Source organism: Nomascus leucogenys, chromosome 13, assembly GCF_006542625.1.
Source record: "Nomascus leucogenys isolate Asia chromosome 13, Asia_NLE_v1, whole genome shotgun sequence".
NCBI lineage: Eukaryota > Metazoa > Chordata > Mammalia > Primates > Hylobatidae > Nomascus > Nomascus leucogenys.
This window is the reverse complement of record NC_044393.1, coordinates 70,175,543-70,196,788: the sequence shown is the minus strand read 5'-3', so window position 1 is coordinate 70,196,788 and position 21,246 is coordinate 70,175,543. Positions and strand designations below refer to the sequence as shown.

Sequence of the window (21,246 nt, the reverse complement as noted above, 5' to 3'; positions counted from 1 at the left end):
ACCACAATGTGATAACACCTCACTCCTGCAAGAATGGCCATAATCAAAAACTAAAAAGAAAAATAGATGTTGGCATGGATGTAGTGAAAAGGAACACTTTTACACTGTTGGTGGAATTGTAAACTAGTACAACCACTATGGAAAACAGTGTGGAGATTCCTTAAAACCCTTAAAATAGATCTACTATTTGATTCAGCAAACCCACTACTAGGTATCTACCCATGGAAAAGAAGTCATTATATGAAAAAGATACTTACACAAGCATGTTTATAGCAGCACAATTTGCAATTTCAAAAATATACAACCAGTCCAAATGCTCATCAATCAATGAGTGGATAAAGAAAAAAAAAATATATATATATATATATACACACACACACACCATGGAATACTACTCAACCATAAAAAGGAATGAAATAATGGCATTCACAGCAACTTGGATGGAACTGGGAGACTATTATTCTAAATGAAGTAACTCAGGAATGGAAAACCAAACATTATATGTTCTCAGTAGTATGTGGGAGCTGCTATGAGGATGCAAAGTCGTGAGAATGATAACGCTGGAATTTGGGGATTTGGGGAAAAGGCTGGGGAATGGTGAAAGAGAAAAGACTATGCATTGGGTACAGTGTACACTGCTTGGGTGATGGGTGCACCAAAATCTCAGAAATCACCACTAAGTTACTTATTCATGTAACAAAACATCACCTGTTCTCCAGAAACCTATTGAAATAAATTTTTTTAATGTATGCAGCCCCTCAAATCCCTACCTTTCCTTTACCTTTATTACTATTTCCCTCTAAATTTAACAACTCCTTTGGCATTTTATTGACATATATGGTTTTAACTATTGCTTCTGTCATTGGCTCACAAATTTACATTTCTTAATCTTTCTTATGTTTCAAGAGGCATGTCCAGTAATACTCTAGAAGAGATGCCCCGCTGAAAACGTGCAAATTTGAACCTATTATCTCCCACCAAAAGACCTGCTCTTCCTCCTTTCTATTTTTTTATTTTTTTATTATTATTTTTTAAGACAGGGTCTCACTCTGTCACCTAGGCTGGAATGGAGTGGTGCAATCATGGCTCACTGCAGCTTTGACCTCCTGCACTCAAGTGTTCCTCCTGCCTCAGCCTCGTGAGTAGCTTGGACTGCATCTGCACACCACTATACCTGGCTATTTTGTAATTTTTTGTAGAGACAGGGGTCTCACTATGTTTGCAAGGATGGTCTCAAACTCCTGGGCTCTCACAATCCTCCCACCTCTGCCTCCCAAAGTGCTAGGGTTACAGCCCTGCGCCAATGTGCCCAGCCCTACATTTTTTTTTTAATCATCAAAGCTATAGCCACTCTTTCTCAAACTACAAGGCATAAGGACATCTTCAACTGGTACTCACATCTCATTCCCAAATCTTATTAATTTCAAACACAATCAATTCTAAATTTAAATTTTTAAAATATTTCCTGGCCTTTCTAAATCCTATCCTATTCTCTAAATCTAAGACATCATCTCTGCAAAGTCTTCTAGCTAGTCTCCCTGCTTCTAATTATTTTTCTTTCTAGAATCTATTTTTCTTCCTATAGTCAGAGTTATTCTCTTAAAATACAGATCTCATCCTCGTCAGAACACTACAGGTCAAATTCCTTAGCAAAGCAACCAAGTCCCTGCACATCTACTCCAACCCAGTCTTCCAGTCTCCTTTCCCCAGAAGTAGCCCCTCCCTACCACAAACACTCCTGTTCTCCAGCCACACCTGCCTTTTTTTGGTCCCTGAAACTCCAAGCTCTTACAAACTTGTATGCCTCTAGTATGGAGCTCATACTACTGAATGCTCTTCCCTCCAATATTTGCTTAAGAAATCATCCTTACATGCCAAGTGTTCTACTTGTGGCACCTTCCTAGGCCCCCACATTCAGAATTGTCCATTTCCTTTTCTGTTCTCCCATAACATTTTATTTCTGCCCTTAAGACTGCTTCTATTTTACCTGATATTACATTTAAACATGTATAGCCTTGCTACTCAGAAATGCTCCATAGATCTACATTGTCATGACTTGAAAGCTTGGTGAAGATGCAAATTTTCAGGCCCCATCTTTGACCATACCAAATCAGAATTTGCCAGTAAGCTCCCTAGATGGTTGGTATACACAAGTAAGTTCGAGAAACACTGATATACACCTCTACCCAATTGTTCTTTGAAAGATCTCACCTTTGTAATGCTCCCTCCGCTACCCACACCAATTATAGGGTCCTACATATAGCTCTTACTTAATAACAGTGTGTTGAACAAAACTTGAGTGCTTAGTGTTACTTATAAAATACTTGATGTCGGCCAGGCACAGTGGCTCACACCTGTAATCTCAGCACTTTGGAATGCAGAGGTGGGCAGATCACGAGGTCAGGAGTTTGAGAACAGCCTGGCCAACATGGTGAAACTACATCTCCACTAAAAATACAAAAAATAGCTGGGCATGGTGGTGGGTGCCTGTAATCCCAGCTACTCTGGAGGCTGAGGCAGGAGAATCATTTGAACCCAGGAGGCAGAGGTTGCAGTGAGCCAAGATCATGCCATTGCACTCCAGCCTGGGCGACAGGGTGAGACTCTGTCTCACACACACACACACACACACACACACACACACACACACACACAAAGAAAAATCCTTGATGTCTGGCTATAATAATGTCCGCCTTATAATCCTTGTTTTGAGTTTGATGCTTTATCTTGGCTTCTTTTATTACTTGTATTACTTGAGTATATAATATGGCTTTTTGATAGACATTCCTTATGCCAAATTCTGCAGAACAGCAAAAGAGGTTTTAGTGTATAATTAGCATTATGACACTTCATTTAACCAAATATTATTCCTTCTTCCTGTTCTACTAAATGTTATTTTTCATGACTTTTGTGAAATGCAGTGAATAAAACCTCATCATATCTGGGTTAACATTGTATAATAAGGCATTGGGGATTGTGAGATGTCTAAGAGGGAGGAGAGAACCACTGATTTCTAATTTATTTCAAGAATAAATCCACATTAATTCAGCACAGATGAGAATTAGGGCTTGAGAAAATATAATTCGCTAACATGAGAAGAAGAATCAACTGTTTCTCAATGGCTTATTACTTAATGCCACAAGTATTTTAGGATTACACATCTCCTATTCATAAGCATTATTTTCAATAATCTTTGGAGATTTATTGAACCCAACCATAACATTACTGTGAGATATTTATGAAGAAAGTCTTATCTTCCATTTTAAAATCAAACAATAGATAATCTAATGAGCTTGTTCAGGGTCATTTCAAATAGAGGATATGAGGCATAAAACTCAGACCTCCCAGGAATGATAATACTCACATTTTGGGCATGTTACAGGGATAGTGAGTTGATATTTGTAAAGTGTGTAGGACACTGTCAGTATTTGATAGCTTTATATAAGCATTTATTTAATGAATAGCTAGGTAGGTGGTAGGTAGATATAGGCAGATAAATCCTACATCTAGGTGATGAAATTTCAAGTAACAAAATGTGACTTCTATGTGTCTTGCCAGCCTATTATTAAGTCTTCTGAACACAGTGACATAACATAGTGTCATGCAGAAAACACAGGAAATAATAATCTTCTCTTCTAACCCTGACCCACACCCTCATGTTTCTTCAGCAGGCATTCCTCCCACAGAAGGAAGAAATATTAACCTGACAGACACTCAGCAGTGGTTTCAATCTAAGAAAAAGAGAGGACCTTAGAGTAGTCGGCCTCAGTTAAAATGTATATGTATTACCTAGAACCAGGCTCAGCAGTTTCCTCTTATTTGCTAGAATAGGTGACATCTTGAGCCCTGAAATATGATGGAGGAAGGTACATTTTCATGAGTAAATAACAACAAGCTCCAGGTGGTAGGTGCTACCTGGTAAGCCAGGCCAAGTCTCCTTGGATCCTAACGTGTATGCTTTAGATACGGAGGAAGCTGGGTAATAAGTAATCAGGGCTGTCGCCTAAGACAAGTTTCACCCACTTCACAATTTTCCTAAAATTGGCCCTGTTCCCAGCAGCCAAGGGTATATCAGAAGTGTCTCCTAAGGCTAATAATTCTGTCATCTATGAGATGAAGAATATTTAGGCCAATGTGAAACTATGCCAAGTACTATTAAACTGCATCATTCCTATGCCTCTAAGAAGTGTTTTTGTTTTTTTGTTTTTTTCCTTTTTTTTTCTTTTACTTCAAGTTCTGGGATACATGTGCAGAACGTGCAGGTTTGTTACGTAAGTATACATGTGCCATGGTGGTTTGCTACATCTATCAACCTGTCATCTAGGTTTTAAGCCCCGCATACATTAGGTATTTGTCCTAATGCTCTCCCTCCCCTTCCCCCGCCCACCACCCGACACCCTGACAGGCCCCGCGGTATGATGTTCCCCTCCCTGTGTCCATTTGTTCTCATTGTTCAACTCCCACTTATGAGACACACGGTGTTTAGTTTTCTGTTCCATGTTAGTTTGCTGAGAATGATGGAGAAGCACACTTTATCTCACATATTTTAACAGGATTATGCCAAATCATAGTTTCATTTAGTCTCATAACATTAATTTTCTACCTTTCCAGAAATGCTTAGAACATAATTTGCTGTTTTTATCTCTAATTATTTACTACTAAAAATCTGTATAGCAATCTTGCTTCTTTTGTTTGTCCTTATTTGAAATCATTTTTCCTACTTCATTAACATTATTAATTTTAAGATTTAGGTATATACTTTATAATGTTTTGATGCTTTAAATTCTATCATATTGGTTCCCAAGAATAAGATTGTTGGCTTAAAAGTATATTTAAAGTTGTATAGATATTTCTAGATTGCTTTCCCAAAGAAAAGGCCATAATATTTCACATTTCCACAAGCAATGTATGAGAGCTTTCTTTCTCAGAATCCTCACCATCAATAGGTGATATCACTAATTTTAGGTTTTGCCAATCTCATGAACATAAAGTAATACACTATATTTTAAATTATCTTTCCTTAAGTTTTTGTGAGGTTCAGCATCTTTTCTTCATTTTGTCGTTTAAATTTGCTTTTCTATGAACTGTGTATTCATATATACATAGTATTAAAAGTTTTACAAATAAAATTATTTTAAATGTATTTAGTCAATAATAGATTTTCAATTGATGTGCAAATAAAAATTTTTATTAAAAATAGAAATTTAGTGTCATTTTTTAATCTGATGAGATAAATATCCAATACTGAAGACATGTGATAATGTCTAATACTGAAGACACATAGGGTATCAGCACTGTTGGTGGAAGCAAAAACAGAAATCATCTTTTTGTAGAGAAATTGGCAGAGACTGGCTGGGTGTGGTGGCTCACACCCATAATTCCAGCACTTTGGGAGGCCAAGGAGAGTGGATTACTTGGGTTTAAGAGTTCGAGACCAGCCTGGCCAACATGGTGAAACCCCATCTCCACTAAAAATACAAAAATTAGCTGCGTGTGGTGGAAGGCATCTGTAATCCCCGCTACTCAGAAGACTGAGGCAGGAGAATCGCTTGAACCCGGGATTGCGCCACTGCACTCCAACCTGGGCAACAGAGCAAAACTCCATCTCGAAAAAACAAAAAAAGAAAAAGGTTGGCAGACAGGCCCACAGTTTTAATATTTTTACCCATTGATGCAATAATTTTGTATTATAACTCAAATCTCTAAAATATAATATAAATGAATATCACAGCAAAGTTGTATTTTATAGCAACAAGTTGAAAAAATCTAATTATCTATTAAGAAGGAATTCATTTAAAAATATGGTGTATGCATACAATAATACGCTAAAAAGAATGAAGCATGCATTTTCTATACACTTTCAGGAAATTTGTATGATACTCTGGTTAAAAGCTCAGGTTTGATGATAAACGGACCCTTGGGTCAAGCGTCAACTCCACCACTTATGACATGAACTCCTTTGGATATATGGCTGTCTAAACCTCAGTTCATCTTTGAAATAGAAATATCTACCTTATGGACTAGAAGTGAGAAATAGATTAGTTAATACATATAAAGTGCATAGAACAATGCATTTAATTAATATACTAGTCCCCCTTATCTGCAGGAGATATGTTTCAAGACCTCCCCCCTCAAGTGGATGCCTGAAACTATGGATAGTACAAAACACAATAAATACTATTAGTTTCCTATATATACATATCTTTGATAAAGCTGAATTTATAAATTAGGCACATTAAGAGATTAATGACAATAACTAATAATAAAATAGAATAATTATAACAATATGCTAGCATCACTACTCTTGCCCTTTGGGGCCATTAAGTAAAATAAGGATGACTTGAGTAGAAGCACTGAGACGAAAGTCGATCTGATAAATAAGAAGGCTACCAAGTGACTCAAGGGTAGGGGGCATCTACAGCACGGAGATATTAGACAAAGGGAAGATTCATGTCCTGGGGCAGAACAGAGTGAGACAGCTTGAGATTTCTTCATGCTACTCAGAATGATGCACAATTAAAGCTTACAAATTGTTTTTTCAGAGTTTTCAATTTAATATTTTTGGACTGCAGTTGACTACGGGTAACTGGAACCATGGAAAGTGAAACCATGGATAAGGGAGGAATACTGTACTCAATAAAGGCTAGTTTAAAACTATTGATTTAAAAATGTATTAATTGTTTAAAATTGTTAATATGGCAAGTCTTTTATCATGTACTGTTTGTAAAGAGGCAGGAGGTAAAAGAGTAAAACATAAGTGTGTGTGTTTATCGTGTGTGTGTGTGTGTGTGTGTGCATGTGTGATGCTTAAAAAGATTCCTGGAAATATGCACAACATTGTTAACCATGTTATCTCTGGAATTTGGAGTAATTTTCACTTTTATTTTTGTATTTACCAGTATTTGATTGAATATTCCACCATAAACATGTAACATCTTTATAAACAGGAAGACTATGCATCAAGGTAAGGAACATCATTCTCTAAAACATAAATTGTCTTTTCACACACTGTATCTTTTAAAGCACTATAAAATGCCAAAAAAATTATACAGATATGAAAATGTATATAAAATTAACCTGGACATTGATCATTTTAAAATTCAAAGTGTCTCTGATATAAGACAGAGTGCCTTAAAAATACTCAATGTGGTAAGACAAGATAATAGGATTTCGTTCCATAAGACAAGAAAGAAAAATCAATTTTATCATGTGGTAATCATGTCGTGTACAATTATAGAGATTTCAGGTACCACACAAAATAAATTGTTGCTGATTAACCTTAATATGCTATCTCTCCTGAAGGTGGACAAATAATGAACAGAAATATTTGAGCAAACAAACCAATGAAAATGTAAACCCTCATTATTCCCGATACATTTGCTATCTGGATGAGTTTTCAGATAACCGTGGAACGTGCCTGCCATTCCAGCATTCCCAGAATTTCTAATATGACACAAATAACAATTTTCCAGAAAAAAGTTCATCAGTTTTATACTACAACTATAAATTTGGAATTTCACTCTATACTTCCATAGAACAACAGGTAAAGTTATCAATCTTAAAACAGCCTCACTTATTAAAATAAGAGATTTGTTTCTTATGGGAAATTTCTTGTGCAACTGATGAGAAATGACTTAACCTTTTCAGATAGAATTTTGATAACACAAATGAAGACCTTTAGAAATTATTCTCACCCTTTATTCCAATAACTTTAATTTCAGAAACCTATGCTAAAAATAATTAGGAATGTGGACAAAGATTTATATATAATAATGTTATGATTGCATTATTTACAACAGCAAAACAGTGGGAAATATAATTATCTAATGATGTTGGAAAAATTAGGTAAATTAGGTTAAGGAAGTATTAAATAAATTTATATAATATAACTTTATACAGCCATTGAAATAATGTTTATAAAGTTTTTATGGTATGTGTTTCTGATAATAATAAAGCTAAAAATGCTTTATTATTATTAGCTATTAAACTAATAGCTAAAAAAGCAAACTAGAAAACTGCATAAAATGTATAAAAGCTTATAAAGAAACATCCAAAATTAATTATCATTGTTGGTGGGTTACAGGTAATCCCTCTCATTCATTAGTGTACTTCTTTTTGCACTTTCCAAATGGAATGGACCTCAAAGGTCATTTAATCCAAAAATATCCATTTTATGCAGATGAAAAGCATCTGGAGAAATTAAGCAATTTAGACATGGTTTCACATAGACAGTGCAACCTAGGCCGATGTTCTTTTCCACAGTATCATCTTGCTTCTGTTTGGGGCCTATAATTATTATGTGCAATAAATCATGTGTTCATATTTTTGCCTTGATCCTACTCTCTTCCAGAAAGTTCAGTGTGTCCAAAGACAGTCTAAATTCAGCTGCTTGTGCTATCATTTTAAAATGAGATCACTGGCTTTGACTGTAAAGAAGCTGACATGTACAAATACTTTGCAAGTCAACTCATAATTAATGGGTTCAGCGTCTACGCAAATTCAGTAGTGGGGCTTCTCCCCAAAGTGAAAGGTTAATTCAGGGTCCTGGCAAGGCAAATGAGGAATTGTTTGGCTACTAACTACTTAAATAGGAAATACACAGAAGTTCTTTGTGCTTCTGTAAGAAAAGCTGAAAAACCATAATAAAAAAGTAACTAGCACAGTCATTCTCAACACGTGGTCCCAGGACCAGCATATTACCATTACCTGGAAACTTGTTAGAAATCCAAATTTTTAACCTGCCTCTGCATTTTACTGAATCAGATCTACTGTGAGTAGGGCCCAGCAATCTGCAGTCTGCAACATAACAAACCTTCCAGAGAACACTGACGCATGCCAAATTTGAAAATCACCATCCTAGCAAATCAGTAGGTACCATGGTAGTTTTTGCCAAAACTGTGTTTTCAAGCAAACATCCAGACAGGGATTCCCTTTAGCTTCTGATAATTATAAAATATAGAGCTAGTCAGGTCCCCGAGAGTCGCCTCTGTTCTCCTCATCCCTTAATCACTTGTTTAGTGACTCTGATAAGGAGGTGGAATGTTAAACAAGATTTTTTAAATTCCAAGAGTTCTCCACTCTAAATGGAACATTTTGTTGTATAAATGGCGAGATTCACATGTGACTTTCCTACTTTTCCTTCGAGAAAGAGCTGAAACTCATTATTATTATTATTATTAAACGTTATAATTAACTTGTTGGTAGAATTCTTTCTTTGGCAACAGAGATGTCACTGGCTTGATGAAATCTGAAAGAATGTTACAAAGAGACTTCACTAGGGGTAGGGGGATGTGAGTTCTGTTCCTCAGTTGGTTGAGCTCAGACACAGCCCTGAGCACGTTTCATTTTGCTCTACCATAGAGCTGTTTCTTTATGATCACTAATTTTTTTTCCAAAAGTCCAAAGAAGAAAATGGCACTTGAATATCTGAAGGAGAGATTCGGCTATTTTATTAGTGTATTTGTAGGTTTGTTTTTTCAATTCCATATACATTTAATTGTGTATCTGCTAGGTATATGCATGGCACTGTTTTATGCAGAATACCATGTAAATAGATGAATAAAATACTCCCTGCTTCACAAGAAGTTTATAATACAAAAGGGGAGATAAGAAGAACACACAAAAATTATCAAAAAGTATGACACAAAGCATACTCTAGGCATCAGAGATATATGAATAATGTGTGATGAGGTCTAAGGAAATTTGTTCACCATTTCTAGCTTGAGAAGACTTGAGGGGGGAATTCATATATTCATTTGAACTTTTTTTTTTTTTTTTTTGAGACGGAGTCTCGCTCTGTTGCCCAGGCTGGAGTGCAGTGGCGCAATCTCGGCTCACTGCAAGCTCCGCCTCCCGGGTTCACGCCATTCTCCTGCCTCAGCCGGGTTCACGCCATTCTCCTGCCTCAGCCTCTCCGAGTAGCTGGGACTACAGGCGCCCGCCACCACGCCCGGCTAATTTTTTGTATTTTTAGTAGAGACAGGGTTTCACTGTGGTCTCGATCTCCTGACCTCGTGATCCGCCCGCCTCGGCCTCCCAAAGTGCTGGGATTACAAGCGTGAGCCACCGTGCCCGGCCTCATTTGAACTTTACGAAATGACAGAGCCAGGCGAGATGGCTCACATCTGTAATCCCAGCACTTTGAGATGCTGAGGCGGGACAACTGCTTGAGCCCAGTAGTTCGACACCAGTCTGGGTAACATAGTGAGATTCCCCTGTCTACAAAAAAAAAAAAAAATAAGAAAAATTAGCTGGGCTTGGTAGCACACTCCTGTAGTGCTGGCTACTCAGGGATTGAGGTGGGAGGATCTACTGAGGCCAGGATGTCAAGGCTTCGGTGAGCCATGGTTGCACCACTGCACTCCAGCCTGGGCGACAAAGCCAGATTGTCTCAAAAAAAAAAAAAAAAAAAAAAAAAGAACTGATAGAAAGGAGGGAGGTCTAGGAAACAAAAACTTCAACACCATCGTAAGGCAGAAAGCTTTGAAATGTGATCAGGCAAAGGCGAGCAGGCCAATTACTGTAGCTATCCTCCCTAGCCATGTATCAGTATCACCTGGGAAACTTTTTTTTTTTTTTTAAATAATGATGTCCTGGTCTGTCTCCCTCCCCCAAAATTCTGATTTAATTTTCTGGAGTGTCACCCGGGCATTGGTTTTTAAATTTTTAAGTTCCGTAAGTAATTGGAATGTGTGAACAGGCCTGAGAACCATGGCTGTAGCAGGGATGTGGAAGTGTCTGACCACATGGCAGGGGAAGTATTGAATGCCTGATTAAGAAATATGTGTTCTGTTTAGTAGAAAATAATAGGGGAGTGTTTAATAGCCACTATGATAGCAGAAGGATGAGGCAAAGCAGCTGTAGGGAAAGCAGAGCCAGGGCAAAGCAGATGCACATTTTACAGGGCTTGGTGACAGATGTGTGTTGTGATTTCAGGAAAGAGAAACTGAAACTGTAAGGAGGCAGGTAGATCCCTGAACAGGCCAGTTTCTCTTGAAAACTTGAGATTCCAGTTCACCTAAGTAAGCAAGTCCTCTGTTTTTGTTTGTTTTATGTTTGTTTGTTTGTTTGACGGTTATACTACTGTCATTTGCTCAATAGAAATATAAAGTTGGCATCGCAGAAATTAACATGTTTTTAAGAAAGAAATGATCGCTCAGAGCTTAAGGAAGACTGCCCGAATCATAGTGATCTCCTATCGGGGATGGGGGATGTGACGATGAGCTTTAGAGCTGAGAGAGTGAGGGAACATGGAACTAGCAACAGAAACATGTCAGGCAAGAATGATAGATACTGCTGGGATAGCACCATCAGTTGTGTTTTACACATGTTGAGGCGGTAGGACACACAAATCAAAACATCTGTCAGGAAACTGGCCAATCTTGACTCTCCAAATTCTGCCCATAGGAGACAAATTAGGTAGGATTCAACCTTACTTAGAGGTTGTGTCTCCTGAGGGCGATATTGCATCTGCAGAGTAGAAAAAATTCTTGACAGGAGTATCAAGAAAAGGAAAAAAATGACTGGGGATAAACGTCTTAGAGAATGTCTATATTTGGAGAAAGAACACAAAGAAGGAGGGGTTGAAAGATGGGAGATGCAGGTTAAGGCATCATTCAGGAGGTTAAGAGAGAAAAGGGTTTGGAAGAACACTCCCAAGCCATACCGCGTGCAAGATGTTTATTCCACTATGGCTCATGCATTTCATCGAGTTTGGGAAACACTGCTAGAGTAAGAAAAAAGAAACTGAGAAACTACCTCAGTGAATTCACATCAATGCTTAATTCATTATTTAAATAGAATTTATATAACTTTTGAGAAACACTGATATTCTACTCATGCCCAAATCTATTCTCATACCAAAAATATTGCAATTCAATAGTGACTGAATTTCCTAACAAAAAGGAGTTTCTTGGTAAATTTTGAAGGCACAATTTTAGGAGGTAGGTGGGGGCAAAAGTCATTATAGACATTTAATTGGAGAGAGATTGCTAAGAAAAAATTTCTACTTTTTCTTAAGACTTTATTACCCAAATGGTAGTTTGTATGTCCACCGAGAGACAGTGTTAGAGGGAAGCAACTTCAGCTAAAAAAGATGGAAGACCATCAGGGGAAAATGTTAATTATTTTGGGAAACATCAAGTCTAAAAAGGATGTGAGTTGGGAGGTTTCAACAATATTTATAATATTGAGAGTAGAAAGTAAAAGTTGTACAATCATTAAAAGACAGTCTGGGAACTATAGTTAGAAGCTCTCAAACTCCTCCCAAATTGAGAAAAATGTCAAAAATACTTCAAGCAGCTAAATTGGATAATGCACTGGCATAGCAAACACACTGTACTTGGAGTCTCCAAACTCCCTTTTTAGTTAATCCACAAACTGTGGTTTGAAAGCTCCCATATGAAGGAGTTTGTTTATCTTTCCTGGAGTCCTTCCTCAATCTAAATGTAATTCGGATATTATGTGTTTTTACAAATTAAATCTGCCATTCAAAGCACAGTTTAGGCAAAACTAAACAAAAATGTCTAATTTCTTTTCAAAAAATAGTCTTTTTTCCATTTTAAAGATATACAAAAAGAACAATGACCCGAAGTAAATTACTTACCAAATTTTCAGTGCTGCATTTTTCCTTAAAAATAAAAGAAGGTACATCTAACAAGAGAGTTCAGAGAAAGTATCTTCAAAGCTGTATTTAAGCATTTCCCAGCTTTAGACAATTTAAATACCCAGTCTGGTTTCTATGTAACTTAAAAAGATCAAACAATTAGAAAGAAGCTAGGCTTGAAGGCGCAATGCTAGGGACTTTGGTAAACATCTGGTTGCCATTTTCAGTTGTAAGAGCTAACCCATTTAAGGAAGCAGTTTAGTTTCTTTGGAGTAAAAATGAGACACTGGCTTTTTGTTCTCTGTGCACAGCGAAGGGTAAAGAAAACATCAGAATGGGGAGGTCACTCTAAGCTCAACTTTTATAAATAAGAAAATTTTTTTCAAAAATTAAAGTAAATTGAACTCAAGTCCCTGTAGTCTAAACAACTCAACTGAGTTAAGGTTAAATAAACATTCCTTGAGCTCCAGTGAGCCAATTAAAGAACGAATTCTGTTTGGTCATAAATACATCAGTAATTCTATAAGCACTGAGGAAAATAACAATAAACCTGAGCATACAATTACTGTGTGTCATAACATAATAAAATACAATAGCACAGTCTTATATGTTTCTTTGATTCAATTTCTTTTTTCCCCCCAGTTTGATTAACTAAAGTACAGAAGCACTTCTGATACCATCCAAAGCCTATTACTTGCATAATGAAAAACGTATGTCAAATGTGTTCTCGGCAAAACACCGGCAAGGCAAAACACACAGTGCCTTTTAAACGTGACCTTTACTCTTTTGTCTTCCTGCTAAATAGTCATAGAGCATATTAAACTCAGGAAAGCAGCAGGGTGCTGGTGTGGGGCTAGAGGGGGAAAAGGAATGAGAAGAGAAGTTCATTAGGCTCTCAAGTCTTAAATTCTCAGCAGAAGCATCTGCTATAAACGTGCACTACTAGTCCAAGAGGGCCACCTCCTGATTTGCTCCACACTGGTGTTTCTCACCTCTTCCTTGCCTGCTATTTCTCTCTTCCGCCCATGCAACAGCAGACAAAGCGAAGACTAAAGAAAAGGAATCACTGCAATGATAGAGATTCACATTTTTGTCTTGTTTTCTCTCATTCTGTGTGTTTGAGTCTTATATTGTACCACAGAACTGTAGAGTTGAAAAAAAGCTTTGGTGGTCATTTCACTCATTCTGCTACATAATACAGCAACCTAGAGTTGCTTCTGTTGCAACCAAACTTCCTACTTTTTGGTCTGGGCTGTTCTACTGCTGGACAACTCTGATAGATAAAATGTCCTTCCGTAAACTGGTCCTAGTGATGCCCTCTTGAGTTACTAAAAATAAATCTTGCATTCAAGCGCCTTGTTAAACAATGGGAATACAAAAATATTGGTTCAACTACTTATAGGGCCTCCCAGAAACATTCTCTTGAGTTGAACAATCTGTTTTCTCATTCCTGCTACAGTTCTGGCTTCTGCTGCAACTGTAGAAATAAACCCTCTTGAAGTATATGTAAATAATTCTGACAAAATGATAAAATATACTCCGTGTCAGAGTCTTTTGAACTACATATTACTGAGACTTGACCCCAGGAGCAGGTTAAAAACTTAGAAAAATACGTATCTTTTTTTTTTTTGGCCACTTACTATCCTATGAAGTAAAACAATGATTTACTGAATAGCACCTAGATGATAGGAAAGAGAATAATTTGATGGTGTCTTTTTTTTCTAGAGAAGTATATTATTAAAATTCTGGATCATAATATATGTTTTTTCAAAGCAAAGAACTGGAAGACCAATAAAACTAACATTACACTAAGAAATAAACTACAGGGCATAATATAGAGGATGCAGATAGGACCTAAGTGATACGATGCGGTTTTTGACTGTCCTCCTTCTTGCTTTGTATGTTCGCAAGTAGCAAAAGCTGTATACTTACTTTTACCAGAGAGCATCCTTAGGTAACACTATGTGTTACCCTGCTTTATAGGCTATTGAACCTTCAGTAAATCAATTATCACCTCTCAGCAGATGACCCACAAATCTACATCTCCTGACCTGGCCTTTCTGATTGCTTGAGTTTCTGCTGAATACATCCCTATGAAAAGTTCACAGCACCTATAACTGAATATGTATAGAACAAAACTCATCAAACCTGTCCCAAAATCAACAGGTCAAGTAACCTGGCAAATGTAACAGGAGAGCCTTGAAAGGAAGGCAAGAGTAAAATTCTTAAAAATGGACACAAGTACTTAAAAGCCCCAGCAGTACAGAATCATTTGATGTATAAACTATCAGCCCTATGTAATATTATATTTATGGTTTCATTATCTTTGGTGTAAGAGTGGACTTAAGTCTCAGTAGAATATCAGTGCTCCTCTAAAGTCAAATAAAATAAAAGTTTTATGAATTAAGTTTTAATATGAGTTTCCTGAGTGAATTTGCTGTTTAAGGAGCCCAAATATTGATGTACTATTTTATCTTCCTTTGTTCATGTATTTAATAAATATTTATCATATGCCCCTATGTGGGAGGTGTGGTTATAAATGATAAGCAGAAAAGACATGGTCCCTGACCTTAGGAAGCTTACAGATTTTTTTTTATGTGAGATGTTTCCAAGGGAATAATCCAGGAGAGTATGTCAGAATTTCAGGAGGATTTACAACCCAGACCTTCTAATGAAAACATATAAGTTGAGAAGGCTAAATTGAAAAACACCCATCAAGTTCATTTTACCCACAATAACATCCAACAGCAGCACTCTTATACTACTGCATATTTTAAATACATCTCCCTACTGGGGAAATGTCATATTCTCCTTTCTGTAACTACTTCTTGACAACAGTAACAATATTATCTCTCGTTTATGGGGTGATTACTATGTACCATTCTTAAAACAACCTCAAAAGGATCAACTTGTAGATGAGAAAACCAAGACTTTCCGAGGATAAGTTACTTGCCCAAGGTTATGCAACCATTAAAAGGTAACACTAAGGACCCCAACCTAGGTTCTGTCTTACTTCAATGCTTATACTTTTTAATTCCCAAAGTCTACTACCTCCCCAGGAAAGTTATTATTGTGGTTAAATTCGTCTTACTTATGGGCAACTTAAAGCTCAACTTCCTTATAGCTTCTTTTTTATTACAAATAAAAAGAAAAATGTGAAATATGTTTTCCATTACAAAGGTTAAGATTGATCTGTCGTAGATGTTTCTTTTCTATACAAACTTCAGAAACAGCTTTTGGCAAGTAGCCACTATAAATAACCTTCAAAATTAGACTAAATTTCAAGTGATATACTGATGTTGGACATTCTTTAAAGTGCAAGTGAATGTAAATAAAATATAGGAAGATAGAAATCTATTAAATTATAAACAAGAAAGGAAATAGATCTTCCTTTTTATATTTTCCACAACATTAAGTAGTGATCTGTATCTCTTGCTCTATTAACTATATATTTTAATAGTATTTCCCAAGAACACATTTGGGTAAATAACAGTGTCCTTATTAGGAGTTGAAAAGCTGTGAAGCAGCATCATTTAAATACTATTCTCCAGAACACACTGTATCAAGTTTAATATCAATACAAATTCCAATAAATACTATTTATTGTAGTATTAACTCTAGCCCTTTATGGAAATGTCTTTGCTATATCATGCTGTAATGTTATACTCTCAACTCATATTAGAATGTTGCTATATGAACCAAGACATGACATCTACTTTATTTTCAATACAAATGTTGTTCTGGCTTTTGACCCATTGCATAACTTACCGTTGTTTACTTAATACTCCCTTTGAAAAAAATTGCTTTAAATATCTCATTTGAGCATGTGGGAAGTTAGGGGGATGAATCATAATGGTTCCCTCTTCCTGAGAGTAAAACTTCTATTATTTCTCTTGTTTGTTCTAGGTGCTTGGAGGCTCACAGACAAAACTAAGCCTAAATTATGGTAGCTAAGTGGAATAACCAGTTTGGCCCCTAATTTTATATGTACATTTTATTAATTTTGTTATTATATATTTTATTGTAAACCAAAACCTTTTTGAATAAGATTTGGTGTAAGTTAAAAAATGAAACATCTCAGTCCTAGAGTTGAATCATCAACTTGGTATGACATCAAGTTACATAGGCTTATTCTGTATATAGGAGCTAGGAAACTTTTTTCTGTAAAGGGCCTAACAATAAAAATTTTAGACTTTAAAAGCCATACAGCCTCTGTTGCAATTAATCAACTCTGCCTTTGTAAAACAAATGCTGCCAAAGGCAATACAAAAACAGAGGAGAGTGGCTGTGTTCTAATAAAACTTTATCTACAAAAACAGGCAGTGGGCCAGATTTAGCCAGTGGACTGTAGTTTGCCAGCCCTTGGCAAGGACATCTATATGGTCTTTTACTTTCTGTGTTTCTTCAAAAAACATTCTATGTGAAACCCCCAAGTTATAAAAACAAGAGCAATTTTAAACTGCAAGACTGACTTTAATTCTGTAGCTTGATTGCAGGTTTGCATTTTGTTTTTCACATGGATTATAATATACATAATTTGTATATTTGTATACCCTTTTCAATACAATATATATTCAGAAATTGACAGAAAATTGCCAAATATCCACTACGCTTCAAGTATACATAAATGATTCTGATCCAATGATAAAATCTACTCTAAGTCAGAGTCCTTGACCACATACTACTTGGATTTTACCACTGGAGTAGGATAAAAACTTTCCTTTTTAGGCCACTGTGCACTGAAGCGTTGATTTACTAAACAGCACTTACATGATAGGAAACAAAATAATTGAATGGTGCTCCTATCTTTTCCTTTAGAGAATTATATGTTCTCACAAATGCAGGGGCATAAGATATATTTTTCCAAAGCAAGGGATGGGAGAACCATAATAGTGCATGCTTTTACTATGCTACGTTTTGTAGGCCTAAATCTGTAAAGACAATTGTTCTCATACTGTTCTCAAAATCAGTTTAAAGATGAAATGCTGTTTGTAAATACCTATGCAGTTAAATCATAGGCAATGCAATAGCATAATAGCAAGCAGACTGTTGCATTGTTTTATTCCCAAAATTAACCCTAAAAATTGTTACCCTTTGAACCAATAATATGTCCCTCAGAACAGTGCTCCCCCAACTGGGCTACACATAAGAATTATTTGTGGCTGTTTTTAACACGTAAAATCCTGGGTTGCTTTCTCTGGCTACTGCATGAGAAAAAACACTGACTGGACTTTACCTTGTCTCCTTCTAGAACTCTGATAAGGTTGGACAAAGTGATTTAATCCCCATCACATTCTACTCTGAAGTTAAGAACATTAATGCCTTTAACAGATAAGAGAACTAGGGCTCAAAGAACTTAACTTGCTTAAGTCATATGTTCATAGCCCTAAAATCTTTCCCAATAGAGACATCAACTTCTGTTATGTCACTAGAAAGGAATTAACCAGTGGGTGGGGTGACGTAACACCCATATTCTAATGTAGGACTCAAAATTGCCTACTTTTCCCTTTTCAATAAGTGTCTAGTATATAAGTCATAGGAAAACTAAATCAAATACAAAACTCAAAGTTACTCAACCAGTAAATATTATATTTAATAGTGGAGTATTTCCTATCTGGCCTATGACCATTTTAGTTTTGCTGATTTTATCCTTTTATGTTCCTCAAAAGGTTAAAAAAGAATGGCTCCAAGCTGGAAAGGGGCAACGTGTGCTTCAAAAGATGTTGCAAAGTGAGTGACTTCAATTCTGTAGCTTGATGGCAGGTTTGCATTTTGTTTTTTGTGTGGATTATAATATACATAATTTGAAAGTGCAATATGTATTCAGAAATTGACGGAAAATTGCTAAATATGTACTACTCTTCAAGTATATGTAAATAATTCAGATCCAATGATTAAAATCTACTCTAAGTAGATTTTAGAGGTGAATGGGATGGATCAGGAAAGGACAGGAAAGCAGGTGAAATAGGGAAATACCTTCTATATTTATTGTCCTGGGATGAAAAATACATTTTATCAAAGTGTCAAAACTGCACCTGGGTACTCAGTAGCATTTGTTAGAGTATCTGTTTTGTTTTTAATGTAATATTTTCAAATTGCAGGTTAGTAAACGGCATAAAATGCAGTGGTAAAAGGAAGTGGAGTAGGGTTCTGGATTATTCTGAATTGTTTCCTCTTCCCCCAGGCTGCTCGACTTGGGAAGGTTTCATTTAAATATTCCCACTATAGTTTCATATTCTCTGTTGATATACATATGGTAAAAATAACCATGAGATGAATATGTGAAACTAAAGCAAAACAAATTCTGTAAGAATCACATTTCTAGGAAATATTGTTTTGTAGCAAGTGCCTCAATTCAAACATAATTTATAGATTAAATTTGTGGCATGGAAAATAGGCTGCAATAAAAATGTTTTCTTTCTATACAATAAATCATCAAGGAAATGTTAGATTATAGTCACAACTCTTTTTTAAAAAAATTTCAGGTATTTGATGCATATTGTTCTCATAGTAAAAACTACAAAATCAAATAAAAAAAACAAAAATCAATGTTCCATACTCATGAAATTGTGAAATTGCTACCCTTTCTTGAGACCTATCCAGTAATCATATCTTACTATACACAGTAAAAGAATGCCAAGACAGAGGTAGGATTTAGATGTTTTAAAAGCTGTGGGAATGTGGGAAAAGGAAACCAAATAAGCATTTACACTGACAAATTCTAGGGACACTATATAGTTATCTTGGGCCGCTGGGCCCAGCAGTTCCTTTGGCTGCCATATTCTATTGCCTTCAGGCTGTTTTTGCACTTCCTTGATATTTGGAAGCTGCAGAGTAATTCTCCTTTTTCTGGTAAAACTGACCCAAGAACATCGAGGGAAAGAGGAGATATAATCCATCTGTTTTGCAGCTGCAGAAAATTGAAAACTAAAATTAAATTCAAGTTGAAATGTACAGATTATCCATGTTGTGCCCATAGAAAGTCAGTAGCAGCACCAAGAAGGCAGGGAAATTTAGGAATTTTAGAAAATAGTAGCATGTTATCAGGGCCATTCTGCACGACTCTAGGAGCATGGGTCCCATGGCAGTGCACAGTAGTTATACAATCACCCCTTCAGTGATGGGATGAAATATTTTGTTGAATGAAAGAAATATTAAATATTTCATATTTTTTTCTTTATACTAATAGGTATTCTGATAAATAGGTTTCTAAATATCATTTATGAGTATCCCAGAAGTCTAGATTGGTCTTACATAATAGAGCCAATACCAGCAAAACTATAAGGTTTGCAAAGTTTCTTTTCAGATCTCCTTAATACTCCAGAGCTTTCCTATTTTGTTTTCTTTTCCTCACTTGCTTCCAGAAGCTCAGTGCTTTAGATTTCCACGCTACTCCTAGAAGGCAGTGATGACTAAATGGAATAAACAAATGCCTGTGTCCCCATGACCCAGGCTCTGCATATTTTAAGACCTTCTTCTTCTCATCAAAGCAGATCTTCTGGGCTCTATTCCCTCAGAGTTTCTTCTAAGTAGCTCACAGTTTCACTGCCAATGTGATAAAGGATGGCCATGGCTAAATAGTCCCCTAACCTTCTCAGAAACATCTTCCCAACTTGCTTTCATTCATTCACCAGCACAAACCAGCAAGGGGCACCTAACTGAAGGAGTGCTGTGATGATGGCAAGATTGTTCTGAAAACTACTGTAATACCAGGATCTGACTATTCTCCACCAAAGGAACCGATGGCTGAGAGCATTTAACTCAAATTGCTTCTCCTCCTCCCCTTGTAATAAATAGGAAAATAGATATATTGTACAATCATAAAGAGAAAAATCTGATTTGCTTATTCTGAATGAGGGTTCTGCATTATTGTAGCTCTCATAATGATAGGTAAGTACAGGATTATGGACTAAGGGAGAGATTGAAGTATCAAAGAGGTAAAAAGCCAGAGCAGAGAAAGTGAGAGTTGAAACACAGGTATCACCATCTGTCCATCCCTCACACCAGATGTAAGATGCAGGGTGAGTCACTTCAGCCGGTAAAGCCTCAGTTTCCTTTTCTGCAATCTGGGTTAGGGGTGGAATTAATATTTCTTAATCTTAGGATGTTTGGCAGCTGTAGTGTAGGTTAAATGTGATCATGAATACAGAGTATAGCATGGAATCTGCTAGTTACTTGCTCAAGAAATGTTAGGTCTTATTGTTATTGCCCTTTTGACTCTCATTATTTACTCAACTTTCTTTGCAAATAACTTATTTAAAAACTTGTCTCTTATTATTCTCTCCAAATGACAGAAATAATGTACTTGACAAGTAATGGTACATATGATCAATATCCATACTTCTTTCCTATTTTTAGCCAATCTGTGAATCACATTTAAGCTGGCTTCTGGAAACAATTTCCAGCACATTCTACTTGCAGTCAGATGAAGCTGCAATCTTCTTAAAATATGAAGCAGTCTGGGTGCTGGGAAGAAAATGTATTCAGTCTCATAAACATGAACATTTTTTGTGTAGCATTTAAACATGAACTATACAAATCCAAAATGCTACAAATATATAAACAAAATAATTTCAGGAATAAAGAGATACAGTTAAAGAAAAATAGAGGGGAAATAATTTAAAAAAAAAGAGATAAGTTTT

General features: G+C 36.2%; 1 protein-coding gene across 2 annotated transcripts in view; it reads right to left on the bottom strand.

Annotated features, from left to right (window-relative positions):
- Positions 1-21,246, bottom strand: part of CPED1 (cadherin like and PC-esterase domain containing 1) — a 315,288-nt gene that overhangs the window by 266,324 nt on the left and 27,718 nt on the right. The gene's annotated exons all lie outside the window — the stretch shown is intronic.